This window comes from Anopheles gambiae, chromosome 2 (assembly GCF_943734735.2).
Source record: "Anopheles gambiae chromosome 2, idAnoGambNW_F1_1, whole genome shotgun sequence".
NCBI lineage: Eukaryota > Metazoa > Arthropoda > Insecta > Diptera > Culicidae > Anopheles > Anopheles gambiae.
This window is the reverse complement of record NC_064601.1, coordinates 13,856,224-13,878,351: the sequence shown is the minus strand read 5'-3', so window position 1 is coordinate 13,878,351 and position 22,128 is coordinate 13,856,224. Positions and strand designations below refer to the sequence as shown.

The window sequence follows — 22,128 nt, the reverse complement described above, 5'->3', positions numbered from 1 at the left end:
CAGTCTTGTAGTGCAAAAACTCTAAATTTCCATTTCCACTTCAATCTCTGTTAAAGAATGGGACAATTTAGACAACCACATGCTTGATCTTGCAGAAGCTGGCGCATTTGCCATTGTACCTAGAATAGAACCATTAGAACACGTATAATATTTATTTATTTATTTGTTTATTTTTATTTTGCTACAAATATCTGCCTCAGAGGGCTAAATATAGGGAAACTTATAAACTAAAACTTAGAATTAATAATAACAAACAAATAACTTAAATCTAACCCGACAACGTATACTGGGCAACAAGCAATTAGTAACACAGACAACACAAGTAAGATGATAGAGCCAGGATAGCGAAACGAAAATGGAAGTCAAAGAACTGTAGAAAGTAGAAAGAATTGTTAACTAGCATCTTATTACTAAACAAGTTAACGGCTGTGAAAATGATGCAACATTTTCGTCACATTTTAAGGTGGAATTATATTGATCATCATCATATAAATCAACTTTTATGTTCAGTTAACACCGAAACTAAATCACCGCTCGCAAACGATTATCCTGCTTTTCCGTATCAAGCGTCAAACACTAAAATTACATCACATAGACGCTCGTTTGATTGCCTCAACTGACTTTCATTCCTACCCAAAGCTTCCCAGCTATGCAAAAAAAAAGAGATCACACCTCCTGATTCTAAATATGAAACCCATAAACCCAGAGAAAATACAGGGCAACATCCACCCAGGGGAGGGGAAACAGCAGTGAGCGGATTAATCTGCGATAAAATACCTACACCAACCATTTCGCGTGCTGCGTATTAACAAATCAACGCCGTCCGCAGCAGAAGAGAAGAATACGCAAACGCTCCGGACGCTCTTCTAAACGCACGGACGGTGTCAAAAAATCTGTCCTCCAAATATCCAACCCCAACGTCCCCAACATCTAAAGGCACACCGCACACGCATAGCGAAAGAATTTCAATGTCACCGAAACCATTAGCACAACCGAGCGTATCTCAGCATCCCCCAGCCAACGCTTATCAAATCGTAGCACACCATGGCTACGCAAACTCCTAACCAAAAGCAAAAAAAAGAAAGGGTTTCCTTCTTCTCCGTACACCGCCGCGGCACCAAACAAACCAAGATGCTGTTTATAGCGCCGCATCAGTTGACAGTTTTGGTTCCCTGCTTCCCACCACCACCTCTTATTAGCTAATAGAGAGCTTGCGGGGTAAGTGTTTCCGGTTCGTACAACAAGACAGACGCTACAAAGACAGATCGTGCAGGTTGTACCAGACGACCAAGGAGCGGAGGTCTTTTCTCGAACACCGGCTCTCTCTCTCTCTCTCTTTCTCTCTATGTCTTTCTTCCCGTTTGTGTCACTGACACGTGCTAATCGATCCGCCTTTATCCGCCGGGATGTCAGGCGTGTCAGTGCTTGTAATGCCCGACTAGCTAGCTAGGGGACTCGATGCCCATTTGCCGATTGCTCTAATTTATTTCCTGTGACAAATCGCGCGAATCCTCACCCTCCCCAACATCCTCCCCCACCGGATTGGGATGAATCTGTTTATGCTTCCGAAGATGAGCCAACAAAATTAGTGGTTGGGAGGGGATAAAATAAGATGAAAACGAGCATTTAAAGCGAGCAAATTGTTGATAAAAACGGAAACATTGTTCAGAATGGATCTAAAAACGTTGGACCCTTCTCGGTGGTGGTGGTAAGAGCTGCTGGTACATAGAAAAGGACGAAGCGTAAGATTTATTTACGCGCAGTTTCAAGGTTGAACATAAATTTAGACCATTTGAAACTTAACGGTAATAGAAACGACAAATACAACCAGTGAAATGCTGCCCCAACGAAAACAACATCATCGGTGTTGATGGTTCCGCTTTTGTCGTCGGCAAGCAAGTTTTTATCGTACAGAATTTGTAGAGTTTTGTCTTTTACAATTTACAATTTACAGTGCAACTTTTGCTAACTATTGCACATGAGCTCCAGAGATGAGCTACCAAGACATCAAGACATTGGATGGACATCAGACGGCTCTACATACGAGATTATGGCTGATGATTACGTGTTAGTGTACGTGGTGAAAACGAAGATATCAGTTCAACGAGCACTAAACTCTGTTCCGAAGATTTAAGGGAAGAAGCATTGAGGATCAACTATAGGATCAGATCAACTATAGGATCAACCAAAGCCCCAAAGGGTCCAACATCTCTTAAAATCGTCGGTTCTGTTGTACAACTTCATGTTTCTCGTGCCTTCAGCCACCGTACCTTGCCGGTGTTTCGAATCGAACATGGCTAACAAAACGTAAAGAGGTACACGACGACGTTCCACCAAACTTCACCACCACCAGCACCACCAGTAGTGCTAGAATTCGAACAAAAGTTGAATGCGCTCGGTGCCACGGTTGTGCGTTTTAATTTAATTAATCCACCGTCCTGCGAAACACACAGACACACACACAGACCGCGGAAGCGGAATGGGACGCGAACGCATAACCAAATTTTGGGCGTCGTTAAACATCGTCGCCCTTTTGCGTGCACCCTTTTACGTAGCATCTCTCCCTCTCTCGGGCCGAACAGAGGTGGACACACAAACTTGTAGGAATAGCGCACCGGGACCAACACCCGATGCGGACGTGCGACAAAACATGATAAAGCATTAGACATTGTGGCCACCGCGGTGGTGGCAAATAGGGCAGGAATGTCACAGGAGCGGCAGGCTGGGACCAATTAAGCCGCTCACACACACGTTGATTGAAAAGTTGAGAGAAACGATGATTTTCGGTGTAGGAAATTCGACAAAAGACCAAGTAAAAGGGCAAAGTAAGGTTTAAACGAAAAATTCAAGAAAAACAAACTCAAAATCACAAAACAGACAAATGTAAAACATGATCGAAATAAAATAAAAAGAAAACAGCAAAAGAAAATATGAAAACATTGAGAATTTATCAAAAAAAAACATTTAAACGTGTAACAAAGATAAAAAGAAAACAAATATTGATTAAAAGTTACGAAAAAGAAATGACAAATGATAGTAATTGGTGTCGAAAGATCAGAAACAGACCTAGTAAAGACGAAAAAAAGATAAAAAAGTATTTCAAATTTAAAAAAACATATTCATAAAGCTAAAAAAAAACTACATAACATCACCAAAATCAGAACAGAACGAAATGAAAGAATACAAATAAAACAGTGATGGAAAAGATGAAACAAAAAACTTAATTAAACAAAACCTTCTAAATCTGTAAAGCGCTCAAAAACAACGACTAGAAAGGAAACAAACACGCTCCCGATCACACAGGCAATGACAAAAGGTGACAAAAGAAGCAACGACACCGAGACATAGCCACGGTAGTACAACCCAGAGCAAGCAAACGCAAGTCAGTTGTGCTCGTTTTGCTCTTTCGCTTTCAATCTGTAACGCCTGCTATTGTGTATTGTGTGTGTTTGTTTGCGGACGCGCTCTCTCGGCTGCTGTGGTTGTTGTTGATTTTCCTTGCTAGATTGTGGCCGGCTTGTGGTGGGGCTACAGACAACACCTCCATGTATCAGTTTGCCTTCTTCTTCTTCCCCCTCTGTGTGCCTCTTTCCCGCGTCGTCGTCGTCTTCGTTTTGGCTGCAACTAGACCGACTAGAAACAGCGCTTTGCTTCTTTGTTTTCGTTTCGGTTTGTTTGTTGTTATTTATACATTTGTTCTCAATACTTAAAAATAGCAACGCCGCTAATTCCATCGACGCTTCGCTATCGTACCGTCGTGTACCGTTTGTCGTTTGGTGTTAAAGTGTATGTGTCTGTCGGTACATACCCTCCTCCCCTTCACTTAAGCCTCTCTTTGGTTTGATCACCTCACAAGGGGAGGGGGGGGGGGGAATAGTACGCGATCCTCTGCGCTTTCGGTTTAATCGCTCATGACACAACAGCGTCTCCCCAACGCGATCCCCCATCACGACCAACGCCACCCATCCCATCGTCCTTGGCTGTGTGGTGGTGGTGTGACGCTTTGCCACCGGTGCGACACGCGCAATCGCTCGACCCGACCCCCCTTCGTCGGCTGCTTTTCACCGCGGAAAAGTGGCGTTGTCCGCTGCGCTGCTGCGTTTGAAACGGCCACGGCGCAAAGAGGAGATGTCGTCGACGTACATGGCGGCGGCCGCGCATCGTGCGCTTCGACAGTGTGCGGCGTCGTCGTTGTCGAGGCATTTTTTCTTCTTCTTCTTCTTCTTCTTCGCTTGTTCTCATCGAACGCAGTAGGTTCGGGGTCCGGTCAAGTAAGATGTCAAGCATTTCTCTTTTTTTTCTCTTTCTAATTGGTGGTTGGGGATTTTTCTTTTTTGGCAAATGAGTGTCACCACCAAGGTAGGCGCTGCTGTAGCAGTCGAGTAGGAAATACCTTGGCTGAATGAGCGATGAGGGATGACGGAGAGAAAGACAGAGACAGAGAGAGAGAGAGAGAGAGAGAGAGAGAGACAGAGAGCGAGAAAGTAAAGTAAACGAAATCAACGGCAGAAGGACAAACGAACGCGAGTTTTATCGCTCGATTTTAAGCCTAATAAATTACCTAATGCATTCATTTTTATTTATCTTCGTCCCTCTTTTAGCTACATAACTCCCACCGGCGTTAAACGGTTTACTACATGGCGTGGCAATTTTTGTTGTTGTTGTCTGGCCTTATTCTTTTGGCGTCCGATACTGATAAACCAGCGGCAATGGGTTGGTTGGGGACGGTAAGGGGGGCAAAGATGACAGATATGCCCTTTTTGTCAATCGTCTGCCGGGGCGGGCGGCTTCATCGAAGGACAAACTGAAGCCACAGAGCGCACAGAGCGTCCACTTATCGACAGCACAGGGACAAAAGAGTGTATGGCGCAGCTAGAGTGCAGTTTGTAAACATGTTTGGGACGTAGAGTGGGGCACTATTTTGTTGTCCCTTCCCCGTGTGCAACAAAGTTGATCGATGGTAGGGTGACATCTTTAGAACGGGGTAAGCATTTTGTGGCTATGTCCAAGAGAGAGAGAATGTCGAAACGAAATTGCGTTGAAGACTGGCACGAGTCAACACGATATGAACACAGATGCCAGATGGTAAAGTATTAATCATAGTGTAGATCTACATTCACAACATCATAAGACAGATCATGCACCCAAGATCATGCACAGATGAAAGCTCATAAACAGCGACAAGACTTTCCTGCATCTCTTAACAGTTTCTCTTAATATCCCTTAATAACAATATTACATTTAAAATAGTTGGAGTGAGTGTTAGAGTTTCTACATTGTAAAGGCGTGATCCTCCTATTGGAATGATCCTCCGTCCAACGTAAATAACGTCACTATCATCACGCATTATAATTCCTCCGCCATGATGATTGTCCAAGCGTTCCACTAGCTGCAAGAACGGGCCGGACGGGCTTTGTGTTTCCTTGCACTACGCTACAAAGTAGCCACAACCGCCATCGCAAACAAACACCAACGACCCACACGCTAAATCATGGCGTCCTTTCCTATACGCCCCACTTGGATTCGACCGAACACATCTTGTGTACACACACCCACACTCCCAAAGGCAAAGTAAACCTCGCCATAGTACGCCGCGGCAGCAGCTCCTGCGCAACAGCATCATGGTGTGTCGTAGCCGTTTCGCTATGCGGTGAAAAGAGTAGGCATGCGAGAACAGCAGAGTGTGAGAGAGAGAGAGAGAGTGAGTGAGAGTAACTCACCACTTGTTGCTTGGTGGTTGGGTTGGGTTCTCCGTTTGCCGTGGTGACGGTTTCGACGGGACGCCGCCCCGCGGGGTTCCGTTTGATAATACATCTCCGTTGTTTACACAACCGTTGCACCCACCCCCCCACCCCCCTCGGGTGACCCAAGACCACCCTCCCAAACTTGTCATATTTCCGCCGCTGTCCATGCTTTGTGGCGATCGCGATCAAACGGAACGATCGCTTCAGAATCGTAACAGACAACGGCATCCATCGAACGAAACAATCGCCAAAGATTGAACGAGTACATACGCTTACACGCTTTGTGTTGGTACAACAAACGTCTCACACCGCTGTTCTCGCTGTTGGAGGGGGGGGGGTGCAACTGTTTTTAAAAATAATCTCTCACTATCTCTATCTCGCGGGCCTCCTGAGATGCCTTTTTTGGTCGCGGCGGAGGTCGATAAACGTAGCAAATGATTGGATTGAGCGGCATCCGCAGCGGAACATGTTGAAGCATTAGTTGCTTTCTCCAAATCTAATTATCCTCTAAATCAATTACCTTAAAATGTCTTTATTGGAGAGAGAGAGAGAGAGAGAGAGAGAGAGAGAGAGAGAGAGAGAGAGAGAGAGATAGTAGAAAAAACAGTTAATGCAACATCACACTTTCAAGCCCGGAAGGCATCTGTCAAACGCAAATCAAATGCTGATTGAAAAATCCAAAAAAAAAGTGACCATTTCCTCGGCAGGGGGAGAAAAAACACACTCACACAAATGAGGCCACCCTGTGCTTCCCAAAATGTGACTTTAAGTCAAGAAATGTCCTGGACGTGCTGTGTATCTAGCTAGCCCGACACCAGTTCGAGTTGCAGATCGCGGCCCGCACGGCTGGCTGATTGACAGGCCCCGAGACGATGACGACCGAAATGACCAAGGAGGCAATAACAACAACTACGACAAAACTGAAGGATAAAGATGCTACGGCACTTTCCGTAAGCCAGACAGCGGGCAACACCCATCAATCGACAGCGAGCGTCACGACGAAAGATGTGTCGTGCGCGGAAAGGACCGTTGTCCGAGTAGGGGCCTGACCCCCCTTTTCTCGTTACGTACTAGCAGTGAGACAGAGAGAAGAAGAAAAAGAGAGAAAGAGAGAGAGAGAGAACCTTAATGATTAGATGGGAGCCCCAGGATGGCCTACATTTGACCAGGAACGCTACACGATTCGTGGTTATGTTATGTGCTTCAGATTTGTGTTTCGTCGTTCATTTTTCCAACGATTTTTCCTGTGACACACAACAGGGCAGGTAGTAGGTAGGAGGGGATGCAAGGCGAGGTATACACCTCGAGTGCATTTCTTGAGCAATTAACTTCGGTCGCTAACGAAGTGTGACTCGGTCCCGCTCCCTGGGGGATGATTGCATCGTCCGTTCGAGCCGATACAACCGAGAGTGCGAGAGTTAAGAGTCGCTGCTCTTGCTGACGATGCTGTGCCGACGCCCGTAGGCATCCAGTAGTAGGTGACATGGGGTGACATTTCTTTCTTCACGAAGAAAAGGGAGAAATGCAAAGACAAATGTACTCAAGGTGGTAAAAAGGATGGTCTACAGCAGCTTTTGGGTCTTGGTAAAAGGTCTTGGTAGATGCATTATCTACCTTTTTCTTCGCATTTGTTTAATCATATAAGCTGTTGAATCATATATAAGCTTAGATGGGATAAGTAAATTAATGCTAAACAGTTCATATATTTGGAACGCATAATTTCTTCGTTAGGTTAACACTTTTAGAGATTTTAGTATAATTTGTTGAGGAAAAATCCATACAAATCCATTCAATTTGAGATTTATTGAACAAAAATTCGTATATTCATGGCTGAAAGGTTTAAAATATATTAAAATGCTATTTTTATATGACCAAAGAAGCATTACAACGCATTAATTAACAAAACTAATTGTTTCTAAATATATTTCCTTAATTAGTAAATTAGGGAGCTGAATACAAGTTCGGAATAATCAAACATCTGGTGTATTCAATCTTTTTATCTGAAAAACCCCAAATTCTTAAAGCTTTTAAATACTTTCCACAATCGATCAATCTTTTTTCCAATTTCGCGCACTATTAACTTTACCATCATCATAAGAAAAACCCCCGCCGGCCCTTCTCATTAGCATCATTTAGCCGGTTTAGAATCCTTCAACGATTGCAACCTCCACCCTTCCCTCTACCAAGCACCTAACCTTCGCATCATCATCACTAGCAACGTCACACAGCGAAACACGGCGCGTCCCTGAGTTTGCGTTGTGTCATCTGCTTCTGCCGCCCAACATTGACGGTCGTGATTTTGGGACATCGAAACACACCCGCACACACACACACACACTCACAGTAAAGACAGCGCTTCTCGCGGCGGATGTGTCTTTCCATCGTCAACGCCAAACCAACCGACGCTAATCCATCCAAACCGGGCGATTAGCGTCTTTGTCGCCGTCGTCTAGCGCGACGCAACCCGCAACACCGGCTGCAATGTTTTGTTTGTTCCGTTTGTTGTGCGGAACACTGGCCGTGGGTATCGACGTGGCCGAGTATGTAGAGCTGTGTGTTGCGGGCAAGATAAAAACAGAAGCGGAACAAGGTTAGACAACAGAACCGGGAGCGCTAGCGGGTTGACGGAAATAAGCGAGCAGCAGTTTATCGGACATCGGGTTGCATAATGCGAAGAAATTTCATCACACACACACATACCAGTTGTACCTTTTAAATCAATGCAAGGTTTACTCGTCCACGGTGCCGATCGTTTCGACCATCCGATCGTTCACCACCAACCAGGCGCCTCCATCGTGTGTGTATCCGCCACTGTGCCACTGTGACTTTTTTGTTTGCTCTTTTATCCGAAACAAATTAAACACAGTGAGAGCGCCAGGGGGGAAGAAAAAACGAACTACTACAACGAAAAAGGCCATCATTTTATCGTCTTTTAATCCTCCCAGCTGTCGGTGCAATCGCATACTAATCGCCTTACGATCGTGATCGTATTTTAAAGGATTGTCAAAATACGTTTCCTACTCAAACGACACACGCTGTATGCTGTGTGTGTGTTTTAAATTCTTTTCCCGGTTTTCAACAGTTCCCCAATTTCGAACAATCTTTCTTCGGGAAGCGAATGGTCACCACAGCCCTTCGCTGCCGCTGCAGACCCGAGCAAGGGACGCATCAGGGAAGGAAGCTTGTTCCGGGCGCACTGAGCGTCGCCCGGGCGCTCGAACGACCCAGACAAACAATAATTTACCCCCGTACTGCCCCATACCGCCGACTGCTCTTTTTTTGGGGTCGTAAATTATTGGCCTCACTGCTGTTTCCCAAGAGACACATAATAATTAAAAAAAAAACAAGTTCCTTCCGCCCATGAAATGCACTTTGATGCCACTGAGCTGCAGTTTTGGGACACTGACACAAACTCCAAGCAAAAGAGAAAACACGGATGGGAAGCGTGTTTGCAAACGTAAAAGATTATTTAAACTACTGGACAGTAAAAAGAATTATCCACACAAACCAGTGACCGAAGCGCACCGCAATCGAAGCCAAGAGGACAGTCATAACCAGCCAAGTACAACCCTCAACAAGAACACAGTTGAGTGCATAATTACGGACAGGATAGGTGATATCCTGAGAGCTGAAGGGTCATAAAGCTTACGAAAAACCTTCAAATTATCCGCACACACCACAGACCAGGCGTGCATCTTAACGTTTGTAATCGTTGCCGTTTGTCCCTTCGGTCAGTCAACCAGCCCCTGTGGAAAGTGTTTGCAGCTGCAGAGGACAGCCATCGCTCGCTTTCGTCGCCTTCCTTTCTTTGGCGTCTTTGGCCACCGCTTGATATTCTCACGGGCAAAATCCGACAACGACGACGACGGTGGCGACTTGTTGCCGTCCTTGCTGCTGCTGTCGGCTGCCGGGTAATTCATTGCCACCGGTGCGCCGGCGTTGTCGGCGGTGCAGTTTTGCACTAACCGGAGTGAACCGGGGAGCGCCGTGTTTGTGCGTTGGTTTTACGCCGATTGTTTCTGTTTTGCAGCGGTTCAGTAGATCACGGTCTTTGCTTTTGTGGCTGTTTTTGGAGAGATGATTCATGGGAGAGAGGCTGCGCTGCTGCTTGGCGTGGGCGTATGACTAATATGCAGTAATGCTAGTTTAGTGAAGCGACGCGGTTTGTTTGAATAGCAATGAATAAAGGATTATTGAGGAGACGTGCAGAAATAAATTAACATTAACGTTAGAATGAAAAAGGTTGAACAAAAAACATGTTTATTTCATTCCAGAAGCATTTAATCGAATGAAGCATTTTCGTACGTTTAACCATGCGTAATATATTTTGTGTAGGATAAATTTCGTAAAATATACTCCGAACATTTATGTTTTGAGCCTATGAAAACACAAAATTTAAAGATAATAGTTTTGTTAGAAAACGAAGCGGAAAATAATTAAGTGCCGAACACGTTAAAGGTTTTTTGTTATACTTTAGCTGTTGCCAAAAAATTAGTCTGTTTATTCCGCCGGTTCGTTTACGATAATGCCAGAATTTGTCTTTCGAGACCGTTTTATCGTTTTTCACCTAGCTTTTTCTCCCTTTTTTCCTATCTCTTTTTCTCCTAAACAATTCCTAACGCTAATGTCGACAGGTCGTTGGATCCCTTCTTTCATGCTGTTGTAAGGTTCCAACAAGTTTATATGCATTTGTGTGAGTCATAAATATAAAAGATTCCATGTACTACATCAACAGAGTTAAAAAATGCATCAAAATAAAATACCAAACCAAATATGTCATCAGTAAATCATACAAAACAGAATAAAATTAAAATTTTTTCTGTTGCAATAGCAACACACACACACATTAACCCATTCCACCACAGCACCTAGGCGAACATACATAAACAATCAAGCAACAATCAAACAAAGGCTTGTTATTACAAAATCCGTAGACGGCGTGCTATTTTTGAGCCAATCCATCGTACCAGCATCATCACCATCATCACCAATTTCCCTGCCACTGCTCCGTGCGCCGTGTTTAATTTTCCAGCCAGCTCGAAGCTCATAAAATTGTGTCCATCAAACACCGCGGGGCCACACATCAACACGCTAATTCTTGCACACAGAGAGAGAAAAAACGAATGTAAGAATTACCATAAACAACTGTGCGCCTGCCGTGCGAGTGCTGGGTGGTTGCAATGCGTGATCATAAAGTATATTTAACCCAAATCTGGGCGTCGGAAGAGTAGACATTCGCGTCACCGTAATTGCACGCGGCAAGATTGGCCGTCGGCGAGAAAAAAAAAACAAATTCATCCAAAAAGAGAAAAATGTTCAAAAAGGAAGAATACGTTGACCAAACGACAGCGACCACCATTAGGTACAGTCAATCGTGCGGAAGATCAACCACAGCAAACACACACAGATCTGGAACAAACCACTAAAACGAGCGAACGGTGGTGTGTGGGAGCAGAATGAGATTAAAATGGAAATCTTAAAATTTGTGCACCATACTGGCGCGGACCAGCCGTCCTGTGCCGTCGCTGGTGTCGTGCTGTAAACCAAATCGCACATCGGAAAGTGCACTAGATGCACATGCCATTTGCGCCGCGGTTTCATTTTGTAGCTTACAACCCTTTTGCACCATCCATGAGCGATGGATGTCGAACCGACGGTGGACCACCAGGGCGCACATAGGAGCTCTTCCCGTATTATTCGCACACAGATTGATCCGATCCAAGCGGTTGTTTGCTAAATCTGCTACCGGGCAATAAAATCCGTGTCTGCACGCGGTGTGTGGCCACTGTGAATGGGCAGCATTGTTTGTGATCGAAACCACCCATGACGTTAATGGCTAGATCATGTATGTAGCCCTGTGGGTTCGCACGGGATCGTTTCCGGTACTCGCTATGAGCTTATTTGCGGTCCTTTAGACTTTCGTATGTATCCAACTAAATTATGTGAGCAATAATTGGTGTGACTTTTTGAAACTAAAGAAAATCTACTTTTGAATTAAATAATAAAAATAAGGATCAAAAACATGCATAAACAGAATCTCGAAAAGAAAGATAGCGAAGAGAAACAGTAATAATAGTAATAACATAACATTCGTTGTCGGCCAAGGCTTGCCTAAAGAACTAGTAGGGTTTTGCTTTCAGTGACTTATTGATTATCCATAGCTGGATAATTAGTCCTGGATATAAGGGAACGGTCCATTCGGGGCTTGAACGCACGATGGACATTTTTAAAGTCCCACAAGACCGGCCAACAAATAATCATAATATAAATAAAAATAATAATAATAATAATAATAATAATAATAATAATAATAATAATAATAATAATAATAATAATAATAATAATAATAATAATAATAATAATAATAATAATAATAATAATAATAATAATAATAATAATAAAAATAATAATAATAATAATAATAATAATAATAATAATAATAATAATAATAATAATAATAATAATAATAATAATAATAATAATAATAGCAATTCACTCGGAACTAAAACATAATCAGCGGTCGTTACGTCCCTCGAGATGACCAAACGACTCCTTTTTGCTCTCAATCGGCTGTGCACAAATCATTGTGACACACCCACGGTACGTCCTTGTAACATGCCATACAGACCATGCTTCACAATATCAAACTCTCTCTCTCTTGGGGCGGGCCCGGCGGCATGTCTGTCTTAATTTTGCTCCTCTCCTTTAAACAACGACAACAAAAAAGTCCAGCGCTACACCTTTAAGTCGGCGATGAACCCGCATCGAGAGCGGGGTTGTTTTGATTTTCCTAGTTGCAGTTAATTTCCTAACACATCCAGCAAAAGAACGAAGCAACAACAACAAAAAAACCCAAAAATCCGACCCTAAACCGACGCACCGTCGAATGCCAAACATGTCGATGTCGCCCCCACGCCTGTGTTAGATTACGCGCGCGTGCAGGGGATGTGTGAGAGAAGGCGGCAAAAGACAAGCCACAAGCTGCCCGAAAGCAAGCTAGGCGAGTGCGAAGAATAGACCAAAACCATCAAACCATCCACACACACAAAAAACGATACCTTGTGGTACAAACACACATTATCGCCCACGGAACGCAGTCAGAGCCAGCAGCGCCATCCGCGGGGCGTATGTCAGCGACCAAATCACGTGCCTGTGGGGCGCGAGTTTTTGAACGATTTCTGGTTAATGATTGTTCTGCCTGTGGACGCCATATTCCGGGCGACGATGCACCCGTCCGCGCTCTCGGTGGGAGGTGTTTTTTTTTTTTTTTTGTTGGGAAGTTTAAGCGTATTTCGTTACCGTTGCCTAAACGCACCCACCCATTTACTGTGGCAAGGCCATTAATCATGGGCTGAAAAATAACACAACTTATGCAGAGAGCGGGAGCGGGAGGGTTGCAATCATGAGGACCCCATGGGCCGATGGGCATACGGCGTTTGTGGGAAAAAGTATGCTGCTGACGTCCCCCACTTCCATTTCGCCGGGGTTAATCCAAGGCATTTTTTGTTTTGTTTTTGGGAATAAACTATCAACAACACTTATGAGTAATAGCTTAATTTAAAACAAAAACGGACTCCGTCACTTCCACCGCCTACATCCTCATGTATGACGTCATGTCAGTGTGTGTGTGTGTGTGTGTGTGTTTATGTGCCGCCAGACCAAACGGCAGACTTTTCGTAAACATCGCTTCAAAGCTACAAAAGGCGGGTGCGCCATACGGTTGCAAACGGTCGGCCGTCGCTCTGTATGCTGCTGCACGTGTTTTCTGCTGCACGACCACGGATGCTGGCGCTGCATTCTTAGTGCCATTCGGAGTGCGCGGATTCGCGAACGATAATAAACAACCAACCTTACGCATCAACGCGTCTCCAGCATCAATCGCACACACACCCGCCGCATTTGGGGAAAGAATCATCCCGTAGCACGCAGTGTTTCGCTCATGATTCGCCATTCACCACGCCGCTGCACAGCCTACTGCGCCGCGCGCAATGTTTTATTTTCGTTCCTGCCAAGCGGTAAATAAACAATCGCACCCACCCCCCACACCGGTCGGTCGTCACACAGCGAGAGGGTGGAAAAATGATCCAGCAAAAACGCGACGCCGCGAATGGAAAACCCACGCGAACGGTCAAGAAAAGCCCGGTGTGTGGGGCGAGCCGGGGAAAATTGGGCCAGCGAATGTGCTGTGGTCGCAACAACGCATTCGATCGCAAGAACATGGGACGATCGCGACGAGATGACAAATAATTAACTCCCTCTGTCACAGCCTGACGATCTCCTTTCTGGAGATGGAAGTGGAAAAGAATCTGCCCCGTGCGGCCGGGCTAATGAAGAGAAGAGATGCGCACTCCCGCGCGCGAGCTGCGTATGCAGCAGACAGGTTTTCGCCCCATCGTCATCTTCATCGTCCTCCGGGGGAGGATTCACCCACGGCCTTACACACACACACACACGGTGTGCATTTAGAGGCTAATGGAATTATAATTCACCGCCCGGAGCTGGAGCGCGGAACAGGCGGCTCGTGTCAGCACGATCGTAAATTTCTGCACGCAAACGATGATCGCGCGCGGCCGTGTTCTTAAGCCATGCCACCGTAACAACAAAAAAAAACCGCCCGTACAGACCCGTACAACACACAGTGTGGATGCTTTAGTCCTCGCATCACACTCTCCCTCCCCGTTCGGGCACCGTCTGCCACATCTTCGCCACGGTGGATGTGGATGCAGTACCAGACGCCTTTTTCCACCCGCGCGAACGCAAGATGACGCATCGAACGCGAACGCCGCGCGCGCGCAGACAGTGAAGGCGTGGGGAGAGAGGGGCGCACAAAAAACCGCGACGCTGGCGCTAATTTTAACCGAGCGCCTGAATAGAGTACGGACGGGGACGCGTCTGACAAATGGTCAACATACGCCCGTACAGTGCGGGCCGTTTTTGTTTTTTTTAATGCACTTTTTTGGGTTGTCTGTCTACCATTCCCGGTGGACGACGCTGTCTCGCGTTATCCTTGCAACACGCGGTTGACAGCCATCTGCTTACTTTGTAGCGCAGGTTCGGCGCAGTACCAAATAACTGAGCGCTACACTGAGCACAGTGCATACGGGGGACAGCTTTCTAGAGATAAGGTAGTCTTGGCGTCTGAATATATGTTTTAAAGGGTAGATCTTTCCGCGAAATAATTCCTTTGGTAATATCTGTGTGGCTATCGTTCAATTCGCTCATGTTGCTAATCGCCAAGGAAAGAATTAATAACATTATTTTTGAAGATCATGCACTAACAGGTTGGCTGATAAGTCCCCGGTCTAACAAAGAAAAACACATTTTTTTTTGTCAAAATTCGTTTTTATTATTCAACATAGTTCCCTTCAAGAGCGATACAACGATTATAACGACCTTCCAATTTTTTGATACCATTTTGGTAGTACTCCTTCGGGTTTGCCTCAAAATAGGCCTCAGTTTCGGCGACCACCTCTTCATTGCAGCCAAATGTTTTCCCTGCGAGCATCCTTTTGAGGTCTGAGAACAAGAAAAAGTCGCTGGGGGCCAGATCTGGAGAATACGGTGGGTAGGGAAGCAATTCGAAGCCCAATTCATGAATTTTTTCCATCGTTCTCAATGACTTGTGGCACGGTGCGTTGTCTTGGTGGACAAAAAGTTAACAAAAGTTGCTTGACAAAAGACGCTCTGTCTCACAAACTAATGGACATACAGACGTCAAATTTTGACACGAATCATTTGAAGGTTGGTACTATATAAAAAAAATATGCATTTAATACTAACGGCGCCATCTATGTGTCAGACCGGGGACTTATCAGCCAACCTGTTAGATGACGCTTTAAAATTCTTTGGAACTAAAATAAACTTTGATTGTACTGTTCAAACGATCCAACAAAATAAGAAAGTTCGTTTTTGACCCAGTTTCCTGTAGGAATTGTCAGTAATGAACAGATTTTAGTGCATATTGTGAACAACTCAAATTTAATTACATGAAGGAATAAAGAATGAGAACTATGGTTTAGAAATATAAATTAACACAATGTATGATCCAAAACCAATAAAACCAACGATCTTTTAGTTTTTATTAATAGCTGTAAGTCATCCGATCCTTTGTCTCATTGCGTAAAATATCTATTCTTTAGCAAAACTCAACATTGTGAAATTAGCCCCCGGTATTGTGCAATCGATCATCCTCTCTTTGCGCTTCAATTGACGCAATCGTCTAGACCAAAACAAAGCCATCAACGATCTAACCTTTTCGAATTGAGCTGCTGATGATTTCACCCAAAATTTCTACGAATTCTTCAAATCAAAGTAGGTCACAACCGGTGCATCCATACCGTGCACGAAGAAAGTTGATTTTAACGATCACTTTAGAATTTAATGATCCTGTGTGCGCAAATGTCCGCACAGCAGCCCTACTCTCTCTCTCTCTCTCTCTGTTTCTTTCTCTCATAATGCGTATCGACGTCCGGTAATAATGTGTCAATAAAACAAACAATTCGCCGGTTGCAATCCCCCCATCACAAGACTGTTGTTATGGTTTCTTTTCGTTTACATTTGTGCCTTCCGTTACCTTCTGCTGCACAGCTGAGAGATCGTGTCATCGTGGCTTGACACACAGAGAGAGTGAGACATAATGATCATGAGTTCGTGGATTAAACTTGCACTCTGCTCGTGTTGGTGGGGGAGGGAAGGTTAATTTTCATCTACTGAGATTCCCGGGCTCAGTCCCAATCGCTAGATCTTGGAGGTGACGATGACGCTGCCACCTAAATCGTGCGCATCGTGCGCCATTTTACACCTCCCGCGGAAAGAGCAGCGCCGTGAGCGGCTAGCTTTGCTCCTGACAACGGGGCGGAGGTGATCCGCCGCTCGGAGGAAGAGTTCTCGTAACGGGCCATAAATTTTCCAAACACCCGAAACCCCGTTCATCCAAAATCCAGCCCCAGCAAAACAGCAGCGAACGAAGCGAAAAAAGAACAACAACAAACGAGCAACAGATCTAAACGAACTCCCTTTGAAGCGGTGCAGCTCCCGAACAGACACTAATATGCAACCTGGCATGCCCAAAACTGTGGGCCGAAGCATCGCTTATGCTGCTGCCAGGGAATACGAAACAACCACTCTATTCACACCTTATGGTACTTGGTTTTTCCCTCACGAAACTGTGACGAAACGAAGGGCATTTCACTCTAATTAATACACATTCGACCGCCGATCGTCGCACAACCCTACCGGGCACCGTCGTGCACATCTTTTCGGTTTCTAGAGGATGAAAACTTAATGATGGTGTTCAAATGCCGGTCCTTCTGATTGCCCTCGCGTTCAACTGCAACCATCACCATCACCAGCACCATCTCTGGGCGGTAACGCGATGAAAGAAGCCTCATTGGGTCATTACTATTTCGAGCAATTCCGCACACCCAATCGGACGCTAATGGATGGGTTTGGAGGGGGGGGGGGGGAGAATGGGAAGACGGCGAAGTTGCGTTGTCCCATGTTTTATGATGTTTTATTTTTTGCCATCGTAAATCTTTGCCCCCCTCCCCCCCGAACAAACTGCTTCTTCGTCCTCTGGTATGGTAAGAAGGCGATCGGCCAATCCCATGCCAAGGGACGCTCTTTCTGAGTGGGAAATTAAGTTGTGTTTTTTTTGTATTTAGTTATTTGCTTTTCTTTGATTTTATTATTTCATTTAGATGTTTCGTTGCTCGTCTCCTGAGAGGGATCGTGTCATACTCTGGACAAGTTTTACTATTATTTTGAATTTGTTTTAAAAGCAAAAAGGGATTCATTACGGCCAGACACAACAGATTCGATTTAAAGATCAACAGTTGTTACCACCTATTATTAGGAGTTATTATAATAAAAAAGGGTATTACTAAGCATTTTTTTTTTAATTTTTACCATTAATAACAATTCTGTGTAGGACCAATCATACAGCCTACGTAATAATCGCTTCAAAAGAATTCGATACCTCTTACCACTAAATGTTGATAAGTACACGTGATTTATGTACATTATATTACTCCTTATCTATTTGTTCTTAAAAAAAAAAAACGTTAATTACTTGAGCGCAGTTAAGGATGCTCATAAAACACACACTTTGTTGTCCTAATTTTACGTAGTCCAATGACCAATTGATTTGAGCACCATTAAGGCGTAACTTCACCCAACAATGCAGCACCACACGCCCGAAATGCAATTAAACTGTCCCGCGCGCCCAAAGTAAGGTGATCCTGTTGTTTTGACGATCATAAACGGTCACTTAAACCATGACAGTTGTATTTCAATCCACCCCCTTGTGAGCGGTTTTTGAGTAGCACTTGGCGCACGACGGCTGACGTTTTTAAAAACCCGTGCCTGATGCACACTTCATCGAAAAAACAAACAAACAAACAAACAAAATGTTCCACCGGAGGGAGGAAAACTGAACGCAAAGATATATCTCTCACCACCTCCGCTGGGGTCAGACCAGCCCAGGCCCAACAGGCGGGAAAAACAGAGTCTGTTTTCGTTTAACAAGCGCACCCCGTGTGTTCAAGCGCACCGGACAGGACGGAATGTTTTGACAGGCGCCTTTAAGACACGCGTCTTACGAACCCGTAAGAACCGGTGACGGTTTGGTTGCACTTGTGTCTTGCTGCTGCTGCTGCTGCTGCTGCCGCCGGTGCAAAAACGTGTGTTTGCAACGCATTGCAACCAGTGGATTGGACGCGATAAATAATAATGCGCACAGATCTTCCATCTAGTACTCACTGCTCGAGACTGTCGTTTTGGGGGGAGGATTTTAACCACAGCCGTGTAAAACAACCAGCCCAGACAGACAGACAGATCAAACCTAAAGTGTCCCCATACACGGTCACGTTCCACACACTTGTACCGTACAATGCAGCCGTGTAAAAACAATCGGTAAATCATTATCTCTGTGACGGGGTTTTTTTTCGGCAAACATACGCTAATTGTAATCCCCTCACAAGCGGATCGTGCCCGACTTCACAACAAACATCATCATCGTCTGCCGTCGCCGTCCACCTACCTGCAGCTGATTTATGGGTGAAATTTTCGTCGACTCTCACGAACTGGAACCTAGACGGAAAGAAAGAAAGAAAGAAAGAAAAGCACGGGTTAAAAATATAGAGCAACATCAACAACAAGAGCAACAACCAAAAAAATACTAAAAACTCGTCGAGCATCGGTAACGTTTGCATCTGCTTAAAATCCGCTCCTGCACCTCCACCAGCTAACGACCGATAATAGCGGGCGAGACGCAAGTGTGCGATCCATCATGTTTTAAAAATATTGCTCTCCTTCTGGCTCTGTGGCCCGCCGCATCGATCCCAGGACTCACTTGCTGGGAGGTCTCGGTCTGCAGGTCAGCAGGGCTGTGCGGCTGGGATGTAACGTAATCCTAATGCACCTGGACAGAGTCCAAAAAGAAGCGGTGAGTGAATCACGCGCGCGCACACAACACACAACGACGACCTGCAGGAATGCATAACAGGGTACGACGAGCAGCCGTCTCTCGTCACGCGCCGATTGCCCTTAGCCGAAACGCTTCCGGGAGAGACGACCCCGAGAGCGGGGGGGGGGGGGGACAGGGGGGGGGGGTGCGAATAGCTTTAGCGAGCGGGATGATTTTGGGCATATTTTGGGACACCCAACACTCGAAAACAACAACAACCCGTGTGATTCGAGCAGACGACGAACTGTGCTCGGAACAAAGTTGTCAAGAACGCATGTCAAGCGGCCGAAGGACGCGCAAAGAGACGCGTTTATCGGTGAGTAATCTTTGTCAGGCGAGTTGGTCAAATTACCTCATACCTTGAACGATTCGAGAGGCGCAGTAAGTGGAAACGGTGACGCTGTCGCAAACGCGCAGCACACTAAAACGATCTGGTAATCGAGTACATCCGAGCATCGTATCGCCATGGTAACGGCGCAAAGGAAGGCGCTTCTTCGCTGTCACTCCCGTACAGGGCAACGTATGCTTCGTGCGGATACTTTGTCGCCGGGCAAATGTAACCCTTGAGTGACGCAGTCTCATTGATTTAGGCTCTTACAGTGCTGTGCAAAGTAAACTATCGTTTAAGGGTCTACACTACTGGCTTCGGCTAGAACTATAAACAAATCCCTTACGCTACCCATCAGTTGAATTCCTGATTAACTTCTTCAAGGGTTGACTTGGGTGTATGTGTGTGTGGCTGCCCGTACACGATCGGTACACGACCAAAAGGCCAGCGACCCAACACTCCATCTTGCGCATCCATCCCGCAGCGGATAATTATAGCCGAGACAAACGAACGCGAGCGCCACACCGTGACGCGTTCGATATACGGATGGACTTCCTTGACGCTTCCTAGAATGCTTTCTGAACCAGTTTCTGAACGAGAAAAAAAGGAAACCAAGGTTCGGGTTATTTGGGCCCTTTCTGGCCTCTTCTTTACTCATTCTCTGCAGACAACTCCTGATGCTATTTGTTGGCATTTTTGGAGTGTAGAGCCCTGCCTCCGAATCGGTTATTGAGGGTAGAAGATATTGCCTCACATTTCCTGAGTGTCGCTCTAGTTCATTGAACGATGTGCAAGGCGTCGCCTCATGTGTATTGTGTCTTGACGACGAAAGGATAGAATTAATTTCGGGAAAAGTTGGAATAGCTCAGTACGCGTTTACTCCCCAGCAAGACTCCGTGTGTTAATGTACCGATCAGCAAACACGTGTCACATTACTGTGGCACTTCAAAACCGACGGAGCTCGATCGAAAGTGCAAAATTCTGACGCGCCCTTTGATCGCTGCCATACCACCCGAGTGCCACATTCCGCGAGCACGCCGACACCCTGCCCGAACTATGCGCACCGTCCGATGCACCGTCCGCGCGTCAACATCAACACAGCCTCCGCACAAACATCGCGATCAGCCACTTGAAAACCACCACACATTCGCAGCATTCATCAAACGAATGCCAATGCAAAGCTATGCGCACTCACCCAGCATGCCCCCGAACTGGTGGTGGAATGGTGTTTTGCGTACCCACTTTTCCTTTGGGATATATCTTGCAGCCGCGCAGGACGATCGTTCAACCCACCAACGCCCACAAACGCCAATCCAGCTGCTGACCTCGCTCATCGGCTGTCCAGAATTTGGGTACCACACCCAGCCCCCTCTTCCGCTCTTTTTTTCACCAGCCGACACACCAAAAAAAGCCGGTCGTTCAAAGGCACCTTTAGTGTCGTAGCAGTAGCCACCACCACCACCACGTGATGCGGTTGGCCCCGTGCCAAACCATACGACACACATCGTGCCCCGGTGTGGCACGAGGAATGATTGATCATTCGCAGCGTGGTGCTGACGCGGCTTTGGCACTTCAATTGAACGGTGTGGCGTGTCTGCGTGGCCGGTTTTTTGACGAAGGCTGACCCTATGACTGAATCGCACCGTGCAGCAGCAGCAGCATCATGTACGGTTCTCTTCCGGCGTATTGCGAAGGTAATGGATCTTGCGTGCGTGTAGCGAAGGGCCTTAACAACACAGGTTTGTAGTAGTTAGATTTTATCAATATCAGCGGATGTTGTTTGATATAATTGACCGATAAGGTGATAACATCTTAGCTAATAATCGTTAAAACCCAGCAGCGTAGCAAAATGCAGCCGCCACCCAGCAAAAACACACACCCAGAGAAGTGCAGCTGCAGCATAACGCATGAGGGCCGCACATCTTCAGCCAGTGCCAATTTGCATATTCAAGCGGCGACTTTTACTTTCAATCGAGCGTTTAATTGGCATGTCGGGAGTGGTTAAAATCTGAGCCGAAGCCGAAGCGGCGTTTACGTGCCACTTTCTGGCGGCCCTTTCTTTCGTTTGCGTAGCAGGGTGCGCGCGTAATGATCGCCCGCGTATGAGATGATCGTAAAACAAGAGAAAAGAGTCTTATTTTATACGCTTTATGGGGAGGTAATTAAATCGTTGAAAATAAACCTCTTTTGAAAGGATTGCCCATAGAGGTACATAGAGCTGCGGAATTGAGCTTAAAAAATCAGTTTTCTGCAGCTGACAGCTGTCATAGAATGACAATGTTGCACGGACTCACAACATCGCCCGGTGCTATTCTTACGTTATTTAGCTCTTTTAATTCATATTTTAGGCAGCTCTACAACAACGAAGGTGTTCATCTCTAACTACAAATCTTAAGCCTAAATACACAACCAAACACACACACACACAGTCACGCACGACAGCTATTCCCGTAACTTATCCATCCACACTGCAGCAGTAGCAGTGGCAGCATTCCTGATCATTAACTATGAAGTCATTTGCTGTGCGCCAAGCCGATCGTGCCGTACGTACGCTGAAAATGCCGGTTGCGTTAGACCGGCAAACTAACGGT

The 22,128-nt window shown here is 45.7% G+C and overlaps 1 protein-coding gene across 3 annotated transcripts in view; it reads right to left on the bottom strand.

Moving 5' to 3' along the window:
• The window catches only part of LOC11175933 (serine-rich adhesin for platelets), an 82,579-nt gene that overhangs the window by 36,010 nt on the left and 24,441 nt on the right, over positions 1 to 22,128 (bottom strand). For all 3 annotated transcript variants that reach the window (XM_061647481.1, XM_061647486.1, XM_061647483.1), the window contains exon 2: positions 18,784 to 18,833. The gene's annotated coding sequence lies outside the window, so the exon portion shown is untranslated. The remainder of the gene's footprint in view (positions 1 to 18,783; positions 18,834 to 22,128) is intronic.